This window comes from Amborella trichopoda, chromosome 9 (assembly GCF_054954075.1).
Source record: "Amborella trichopoda isolate Santa Cruz 75 chromosome 9, AtrichopodaSantaCruz75HAP2 v2.0, whole genome shotgun sequence".
Lineage (NCBI taxonomy): Eukaryota > Viridiplantae > Streptophyta > Magnoliopsida > Amborellales > Amborellaceae > Amborella > Amborella trichopoda.
In genome coordinates, this window is record NC_142344.1 from 42,335,014 (window position 1) to 42,344,553 (window position 9,540).

General features: G+C 35.4%; 1 long non-coding RNA gene across 1 annotated transcript; it reads right to left on the reverse strand.

Moving 5' to 3' along the window:
- Positions 1 to 6,001: 6,001 nt before the first annotated feature.
- Positions 6,002 to 9,216, reverse strand: LOC148780529 (uncharacterized). Its single transcript, XR_016040020.1, has 2 exons — positions 9,126 to 9,216; positions 6,002 to 6,832 (listed from the first exon to the last, which is right to left on the reverse strand). It is a non-coding gene; the product is annotated as an uncharacterized LOC148780529 (long non-coding RNA).
- Between the last annotated feature and the right edge of the window lie 324 nt (positions 9,217 to 9,540).

The window sequence follows — 9,540 nt, forward strand, 5'->3', positions numbered from 1 at the left end:
TTGTTCTCTTCTATCACTTCTAATAATTTTGATTTTTTTACTAAATTGATTTTCAACTTCCAGCTTGAATAATTTTTCAAAAAATTTCAATTTTTCTAAGCAAATAAACATAAGAAAATCTAGAGAAATCATTAATAAAGGTAATAAAATATCTTTTATCACCTCTAGTTAGAACATTATTTAAATCACAAACATCACTATGTACAAGTCATGGCAATTCACTATTTCTTTCAATTGAAGAAAATGATTTTCTAGTAATTTTTGGTGTACACATACTTCATATTTTTCTTTAGTTAATTCATCACAATTAGAAATCAGTTCTAGTTTAACCAAAGATTTAATTGAAATACAATTAACATGTCCTAATCTACCATACCATACATTACAAGAAGACAATATACGCATAAGACTTATTTATTTCATTCACTATATCAAACTTAAATGTCACGTCACATGAGTATCCCTTGCTAACAAATACATTATTTTTGGTCAAGATGAGTTTGTCAGACCCAATGATCATTTTAAAGCCCTTCTTGTTCAAGATACATCCTGAAACAAGGTTTCTTCTCTCATATCCGATACGTAGTACACATTTTCTAAGGTGAGTACCTTGCCCAAACTAAACTTTAGTTTCATCGTACCTTTTCCAAGCACATTTTTCATAGCTTGGGTTCCAAGTTGAATTGAATTACCATCATCTACTAGTTCAAAAGTCTTAAACAGGTCTCGGTCATTAGACACCTGAATGGTAGCGCCAGTATCGACCCACCATCCATTGTCTTTATCGATCATATTTACTTTGGCGACCTTTGCTACAAAATTTTCTTCAGTGGTCAAGTTCACTTGGTCTCTAGGCCTTTTGAGCCTTTTCTGGTGTCGACACTCCCTTGTATAATGTCCCGGTTTTCCACATACATAACAAGTGGCTTTCTTTTTATTTTTGTTGGCAATTGACTTTTGGTCTTTATAATTTTCATTATGGACCTTAGAAAAGAAAGGATGCTTGTTATAAGGAGCATTAGATTTTTTGCTCAACAAGGTTTGCCACTCTAAGTCTATTCTCTTCTTCATTTCGAAGAGATCTTTGAAATTGGACTAAATCAATATCAACTTTCTTGTCTTTCATCTTCTTTTAGTACTCTCTCCAATATGGGGGTAACTTATGAACTATTGAGCCTACTAAGAAATATTCATCCAAAGAAATACTATAATCTTTGAGTTCATTGAGTACAAGCTGCAACTTATATACTTGAGAAAGAAAATGTTTGTTTTCAATGAATTTAAAATCTAAAAAGTTAGAGATCAGAAATCTTTTGTTACCATACTCTTCTGCAAGGTACTTGGTTTCAAGTTAATTTCCATAGCCCTCTCACCGTGCCAATGGAGGCATACATGTCATAGATATGGTCTGCCAAGGCATTTAAGATATGATCCTTGCATATATAATCATCCTCCATTCATCTGATTGAGTTTGCTCGTCAGTGGAGTCATCCGATGGAGGCGGTGGTGCAGGCATTAGCTCCTTGACTATGTAAGTCACTTTGAGAGTTGTAGGCAAAAAAAGAACCTTTTGTTGGCATCTCTTGCAATTCATCCCATTGAAGCGTTCGAGTCAAGTAATGTCGTGATTCATGACTTCCAAGAAGTCATAGCAATCTCCTTTCTTTCACCCATGAATATCATCTTGAATTGATGGAAATAATTGGGTGAAATGGGGCAGAAAATGGTACAATTTACAAAAACAGGATCTCGAACTCTTCTTGTTTTCTGGCACACATAAGCGCTATCTTAAGACGATATTTGTCCACCTTCGATGGATTATTTGATGTGCATAAGAAGGGCAATTCGTCCCCGGTATACAGGAAAATAAAGAGGTCTTTTTCAATGTTCCTAAGCTCTATACACCTGAGCTGGGAACCCACAAATATACACCAGAGTCTTGATAGTATAGAGAGATAAAATCGAGTAGAGCGAGAGAGAGTTAGCCCATGGGTTTGCTTGCTGGAATTGTAGAGAATAGTCTATTGAGAGAGACTTAAATATTGTTCTAAGTTTCCAAAATCGTTTCAGTAGGAGGGCCCTTGTTATAGAGCACCAAGAGGCTGCCCATTTAGTGTTGTGATAGTTACATGCACCACCCAACAGCTACAAGTTACATTTAGTTACAGGCATCCCAATAGGTACAAGTTACATGAGTTATATGCACTTGATGACTGTTGTTACAAGCCTCCACACACATTAACAGCTAGATGACAGTTGGATCCCCCTATAAGTTCGGCACACAAAAAGATAACGAGCCACAAGCTTGACCCGCACACGTGCTTGGGAGAGGGGCGTTTCATGTGCCGATGCGAAGTGCACCATCAAGTGCACTTGCGCCCATGCCCTCGCACACATGCATGCATATGTGTGTGTACGCATTGCACGCTTCGCGTGCTCCACACATGTGCCTTCTCTTTCATTTATACTTAGAGTATATTGCAAGAGAATGCATGCTCTTAAATACAGCTCAACAAACTCTCTCATCTTCAATATGGGACTCAAACCCACGTCTTTTTCTCTCTACAAAAGCAATTTAAGAACGAACAATAAAACCAAAGTGTTGCTTTGAAATACACTCAAGCATTTTTCAAATAAAAAATACTAGCAAGTAGGTTATAAGTTCACTATCTTAATTAATCAATCGAAGCTCAGGAGAATCTAAGTACTTTCATCCCAAGATATTCCCAAATTTGGCTATAAGTAAATCCTTTAGATAATCAAAGGAGATGGAACTTATTCATACCTAGAACAAGTTAACTGCACTGCATTTTGCTTATTGCTGAAGCCATTATCTAAGCAAATGTAGCACAAGCCTAGATTCACAAAGTATTCCGAACCCTATCAAGATGGTAGGACAAATCATAGTTATCGAGAGCGCCACCTTAGGGTGGTGCTCTCGCTCCGGCGTTCCAGTGGCGGGATCTCGCTCGTAACCCGTTCCTAAATTTTCGGGATCTCACTCCAATTTTTTGGATTCTTGATCCCATTCACTTGGGAGCTTGCTCCCTCTAAATCAGGAATCGTGCTCCCATTCAAAATGGAGCTCGCTTTATCTGGATCTTGATCCCATACATAATGGAGCTCGCTCCTTATAAAACACAGATCACGTTCCCATTCGCAATGGAGATCGCTTCCCCTTTATCACAGATCTCGATCCTATTTTCTCACGGAACGTGTTCCGTAACATTGTAGATGTGGTTCCCGAACAAATTAGATACCTGCTCCAATAATTTTAAGATCGTGATCCCGACATTCTTAGATCTAGGTCTTAATTGTGACACATCAATGGGTATTTACCTATAGTAATTACCCTAAAAAAAAAGGCTTGATTTATTGTAGGGTGTGGTTCCTACTTTCTAAAAGGTTGCAATCGTAAACAATCCAATTAAGCTGCACCTCTAAATTTTATCATAATATGGAAATTTGTAGCAATTTTTTTTAAGATTATCTAAAACATATTTTCATTATTAAATTTTAAGCTCAAAAAATGGTTAAAATCAAGTAGATCTATAAACATATGAAAATATTGAAAATACACTGTCTAGATAATGTGTTGAAAGATGAAAATTTCGTATAATTGAGGGTGTTACTAGATTCATGAAATATTTTCCTAAGGATTAATAGTCCAGCAATAGTCTTTTCTATAAAAAAACTTGTGGTGCATATGCTAGTGCACCCACAAAAACTAGAGGTTTTCCTCTAAAAACTAGACGTTTTCCTTAGAGAAAGAAAGACACAAATATAGACAGTGAAAAAGACAAAGCAAACAAAGACTCAGAAATAGGGAGCGAAGAAGACTAAACTTTGAAAGACTAAGTACCAAGATGTACCAAAAATTGCAATTTTCTCGAAGGCCAAGGAAAATGATTAAGATTAAAGGTAAGAACTAAGAACCATTTGGAAGGATAACCTTATAAAGATTTCTAGTTCAATAAAAAAGATTTGACTTTCCTCTCAAAAAATGTGTCAAATAAATTCAAGTGAAACTCAAATCTTTTTTGGCTTAGTCACATTTGTTTATTAATATTTACCCTCCTGCGACTCTCTTTCTCTTTTATCAACAAGGTATCCCCTCCATAGGCAGGACTCTCTCTCATCAAGCTTTCTCCACATGCAAGCGCCTCTCTCTCATCAAAGTTAACTCCTCGCGCAACCTTTCTCTCTACTCTCTCTCTCCCTCTTCATCTCCTTCTCTCTCCCTTTCACACTGTGTCATAATTACGAACCAAGTAGCATGTTTCGCTGGTGTTTATGGATCAATAGTGAGACTATGTTGTCTGCAGCACTATGGTTAAAAATTAGAGGTCAAGGAGAATTCTAGGTTACAATGGTTAAAAATTAGAGGTCAAGGAGAAGTATAGGTTTTCTGCACAAAATAGAAGCATCTAAGGGAATGGGGGATGTTGGAGTTTCAGTAGCTTGGCATCAACAGATCTACAAACTTTATGCTGTTGTTGCATTAATTTTATGATTTTATTAGACTGTGTTCTACAGGTTTCTTTTGCTTGTCATTTTAAATTTTTGCAGTGGTAAATCAATAGGAAAACAACATAGCAGCCTATGTTGTATTCAACTTTTGTACTCTTATTAGATATTCTCTACAGGATTTAGTTGCATGCCGTTTTCATGTTTGCAATAGTTCACCAATAATAAATCCTAGATATTCTATGTTTTATCCAATTCTAATAATGAGCTGGTTGGCATATACATGATTCTTTTTTCATGTTAGTTGCACTTCGTTTCCATGTTTGGCTGGAAGCAATGGCACGAGTTGTTCTAGGGTGGAAGCAATGGAAATTACGTCATAGTTCCTTAACGACCTTGGCACAAATAGTGGTGTAAGACCCTTAGCCTTTCTCCTCTCAGTCACGGCCTCTCCTCTCTACATGGTTTTCTCAAAATACATCTCTCTTGCCACTACCTCCCTCTCCCACACAACGTGTCCAAACCACATGAAGCCAAACGCATTGCAAAGGTTGGGAGAGAGCACTCCCTAAAATCAAAAGCTTTCCAACAAAAAAATTAAGGATTTCAAAAGCTGAGAGAATCGGTAGCACATAAAAAAAACATGGTTGCAGAACTTTAGAAATTGACATATACTGGAGAGTTTTGCATAAATTTTTTTGCCATTCAGCTCCAATTCGTATCCAGTAATTGAAAGATAGTGTATTTCAGCTTGCCATATTACAAGCCAAACTAAACACTGTACATGGACAATAAATTGATAAGGGACTGTAAATTGTTCCATTCTATCAATGTATGCCTAACATTAGAACATCACACTAATTCATTGGAGTAATACAATCGGATTAAAAAAATTCTAAAGTGTAAGTTTCGTGCACGCCCATACATGCACAAAGATCAGAAACATGATCCATTGTAGCCTTAGAGAGAGGATGGAAGAAGATATGCATTAGGCAAAGAGACAAGGGCAGACATGTAGCAGGCAAGGGCAGCAACATAAATTTTATGGTTTGGAAAATAAGGGGAGTTTCAAACAAAAAAGAAGTCTATAGTTTTGCAAAAACATAATCTAATTTCAACATAAACAGTAGAAACCATTTTCAACACCCATGTGAGTAGAACCAAAAGATCACAATTATGATTGGCATGGATCTTTAGAAAAGTTATCACACGGGTGTGGGACTTCATATTCCAAAAGATCGGTGCCAAATTTGATGGTGATCATTTAGGATTCTACCCACATGGGTGTGGGAGAGTCACATAGGATCATCACTCTTTAAAAATACACTTTAAAACCATAAACACCACAATACATAAACCATTTTCAACAGCTAACACAGACACCTTTATCAACAACCAACACAGACACCATTATCAATGGCTAACATAAAGAAACATAGTGAAATAAGAAAGCCACATACAAGACTAACAAAGTAGATATAAAATGAGTAAAGACTATAAAAAAAAAAACATATGTATAAAGTTCACACCATAATTCTTGGACCAATAAAAAATAGTCACCAAAATTATAAGTTCATAGTTCACACATACCACATTAGAAATTGTCAAATAAAAAGATTGTCACAAAAAACCAGAGAGATTGAAGGCCATATTTAAAAACCACCATGCATGAAAAGAAAGAACAAAAACTTCACACATACCCCTCACATTAGGGGAAGACAACAAGAATGCTAGAAGAAGCATGATCTGTGTTTGGAAGCCCCCAATAGTTGTATCAATGCCCACTTCTTACTAGAATCCCTCACTCCTAATGTTCCAAGAGGATCATTGGTACATGTGAAATTCCGTTCCACCTTTGGTGACGCCAGAGGGGATACGGGTCTGAGGGTCGTAAGGAAACTCCTCAACCAATCTTTGCACCTCTCTCCTTCAAGGTCTCCTCCTTTTTCGTGCCATGTTCCAGTTCTACTCAACTGGAATACACTCCTCCACTACAGCAATCTCCCTGGAAAATACCAATTTCCCTGCCTTGAGCATTTTCTCTTTCTTACCCATGATTTCCATTTTATTGTAGGGCTTCTGGGACCAATTACAAGACCTCGGAGAGGTCCTCTTCCTCAGATGAGGATTCGGTCACCAATACAGGAGGGAAGAAAGAGGAGGAGGCCATCACGAGACCACGAGACAGATTTTCAGAGGTTGAGGGACACTTCAATGATAAACAGCCCTAGTTGATCTGGGACTCCCATTCAGACAATGTTTTCTTCAGCGTTCCAAGGGGTAAAGATGGTAGAGCCTAAGCATCTTCTAGCAATATTTCATGTTGCTCTCCCTCCACGATTGTCTTCCTCTGTGCAAACATTGACTTCAAGCAAGAAGGCCAAGGAAACACACGATGAGATATGGTAACCATTAAAAAATTGAACATATTGGGTGGTGTTAGCTCTGTTCAACCTTATTCCATCATTATAGACACTTACTTCAAGGCTCGCACATATTAGTCATAGTTAACATTCAAGGGCTCAAATAACTACCTTACTCCTACGCATCGCTTTTTCATTATCACTATTGGAAACAAATTTTATAGATGTCAGATGCTCTATTGATAGAATGAAGCCACTACAATACTGCTTTAGAATAAGCATCACAACTATTAAGACGTAAATTCCACAAAACAATTTTGAAATCTCCTTGTTCAAGAAAACTCTCAGTGGGAGCTAATACCTAAAAAACATGTGGCAGCCTTTTCAGGAAAAATGAGTCAAATCATGCACTGTTTCATCAACTCCGGAAACTTATTTAAATCATAAGATCATCACGTTTACATGGCTTGCTATAAAAAACATATATTAACTGTGATTATCAAGCTACATATAGCTTTCAAATCCTTAGAAACTGCTATGAGTGTTTGAAAAAAAAAAATTAATATGAGCCCCATATGCAACATTTGTGATGTTCCCACAACCATTATTCTTTCAGATTACCCTGCCCTCCAGTGAAGGTCAATGAATGGGAGTTTACAACATGTTCTATGGAAAACTGGACAATTATGAAAAGAGATACTCGTACTAATTTTAATGAAGGTTAAGCAAGAAAAAAATTCATACAACAATCTCAAATAAATAAAATACACTACATATTTTTATTCAATGAAAATAATTCCCGTAAAATTCATAAAAGTTATATCAAGCAAGAAAAAAATTCATACAGTAAAATTTACTAAATAATAAATAAGCCTGTTTTGTTCATCATCTAAAAACACAAACCTCAAATCATAAATGTGATATCAAGAAGAAAAAAATTCATACAATAAAATTTAAGAAATAATGAATAAGCCTGTTACAAAAAAATACACGACATTTTTTATTCGAATGTACCAATTCTAAAGTTTCAGAGTTGTGTGTATCTAAAGACCATTGGTACATAGATACATTTTTTTTCTTTAAAACCAAAATGTACCAATGATCATACAACTCTAAAAAATAAGTAGCTACATAAGATTCCAACATGATCAAAATCAGCCTACTAGGAAACAAGAAATCAACACTTATCAAGAAGATAAACTTAAATAAACATCAAGAAAGAAATCACAAAATGTTGAAAGAAGACACAAAATTATGCTGAAAGAAGCCACAAAAGAATCACTGCAAAAATCACTTTATAAAGTATAACTATAAATACTGTGACTGAGGCCAGCAATGGGAACTGCAGATGTAATTAGATTTCGCATATAGTTACAGAAAAACTCCTACAAAGTTTTCAAGAAATAATGTGCATGAATACAACATTTCAAGCAACATTTCTCAAATAAAAATATTTCCTCTTTAAAAATATTTCTTCTTTAATAAGTACTGAAAAATTCATCTATGTGAGAACAAGTCATCAAGAAAGAAAAAAGTTCACACAATGAATTTTACAAAACAATAAGTAAGACTGTGACGTTCAACAAAACTCTGACAGAAACCGCAATCTTTGAACTTATCAGTAATCTAATTTGAGATTATCAAACAAAGACATAGATAAAACTCTAAAAAAACATCATATCTTAAGGAAAAATATGTACCAATGGTCTTAGATACATAAAACTCCAAAAAATAAGTAGTTTATTTATTTTTAATACACTACTTATTTTGATTGACCTCAAGTGAAGGTCAATGAATGGGAGTTTACCACATGTTATATGGAAAACTGGACAGTTATGAAAAGAGATACTCGTAGTAATTTTAATGCATATAAATCAAGAAAAAAATTCATACAAAATACTAAAAATAAATACACTATATATTTTTATTTAAATGTACCAATTCAAATTTTTTAGAGTTGTATGCATCTAAGACCATAGGTACATAGATACATTTTTTTCTTTAAAATCAAATTGTACCAATGGACTTAGATACAACTCTAAAAAAATAAGTACCTAAATAAGATTCCAACATGATCAAAATCAGCCTACTAGGAAACGATAAATCTATACTCATCAAGACGATAAACTTCAATAAACCTCAAGAAAGAAATCACAGTAAGCTGAAAGAAGCCACACAATTATGCTGAAAGAAGCCACAAACGAATTACTGTAAAAATCACTTTAGAAAGTAGAACTATTTAGACTGTTACTGAAGCCAGTAATGGAGTTGTTGGAAAGATCGAGATTGCGTTACCTTGCAAATCTCCCAACTCCTCTAGTATGCTTCTGTTGATCTGGTTAGAACCCAGGTAAAGCTTTTCTAGTTTTTTTCAACCTAGAGAGAGAAAGAGGCCCTGGTCTAGAGAGAGAGTTATATTCCAAATTCAACAACTGAAGAACCAAAGATTCTTATAGTGTAGAGAGGGAAAGGTTAGAGGGATTATAACAATTTACATGAAACAACGGAGATTTGAAAACAATATACATGATACGGCGGAGTTTTGAAAACGCGTGAAAACTGAGAAGCCGCCTTTTCAAATTCAACCGGTATGCTGGAATTTTAATACACGTGATCATGACAGATGACATCGTGATCATGACCCTTCCCCAAAAACGAAGAAAATCTCTCCCAATTTTAATATACCCGGCAGATTTAAATGATGATCAGC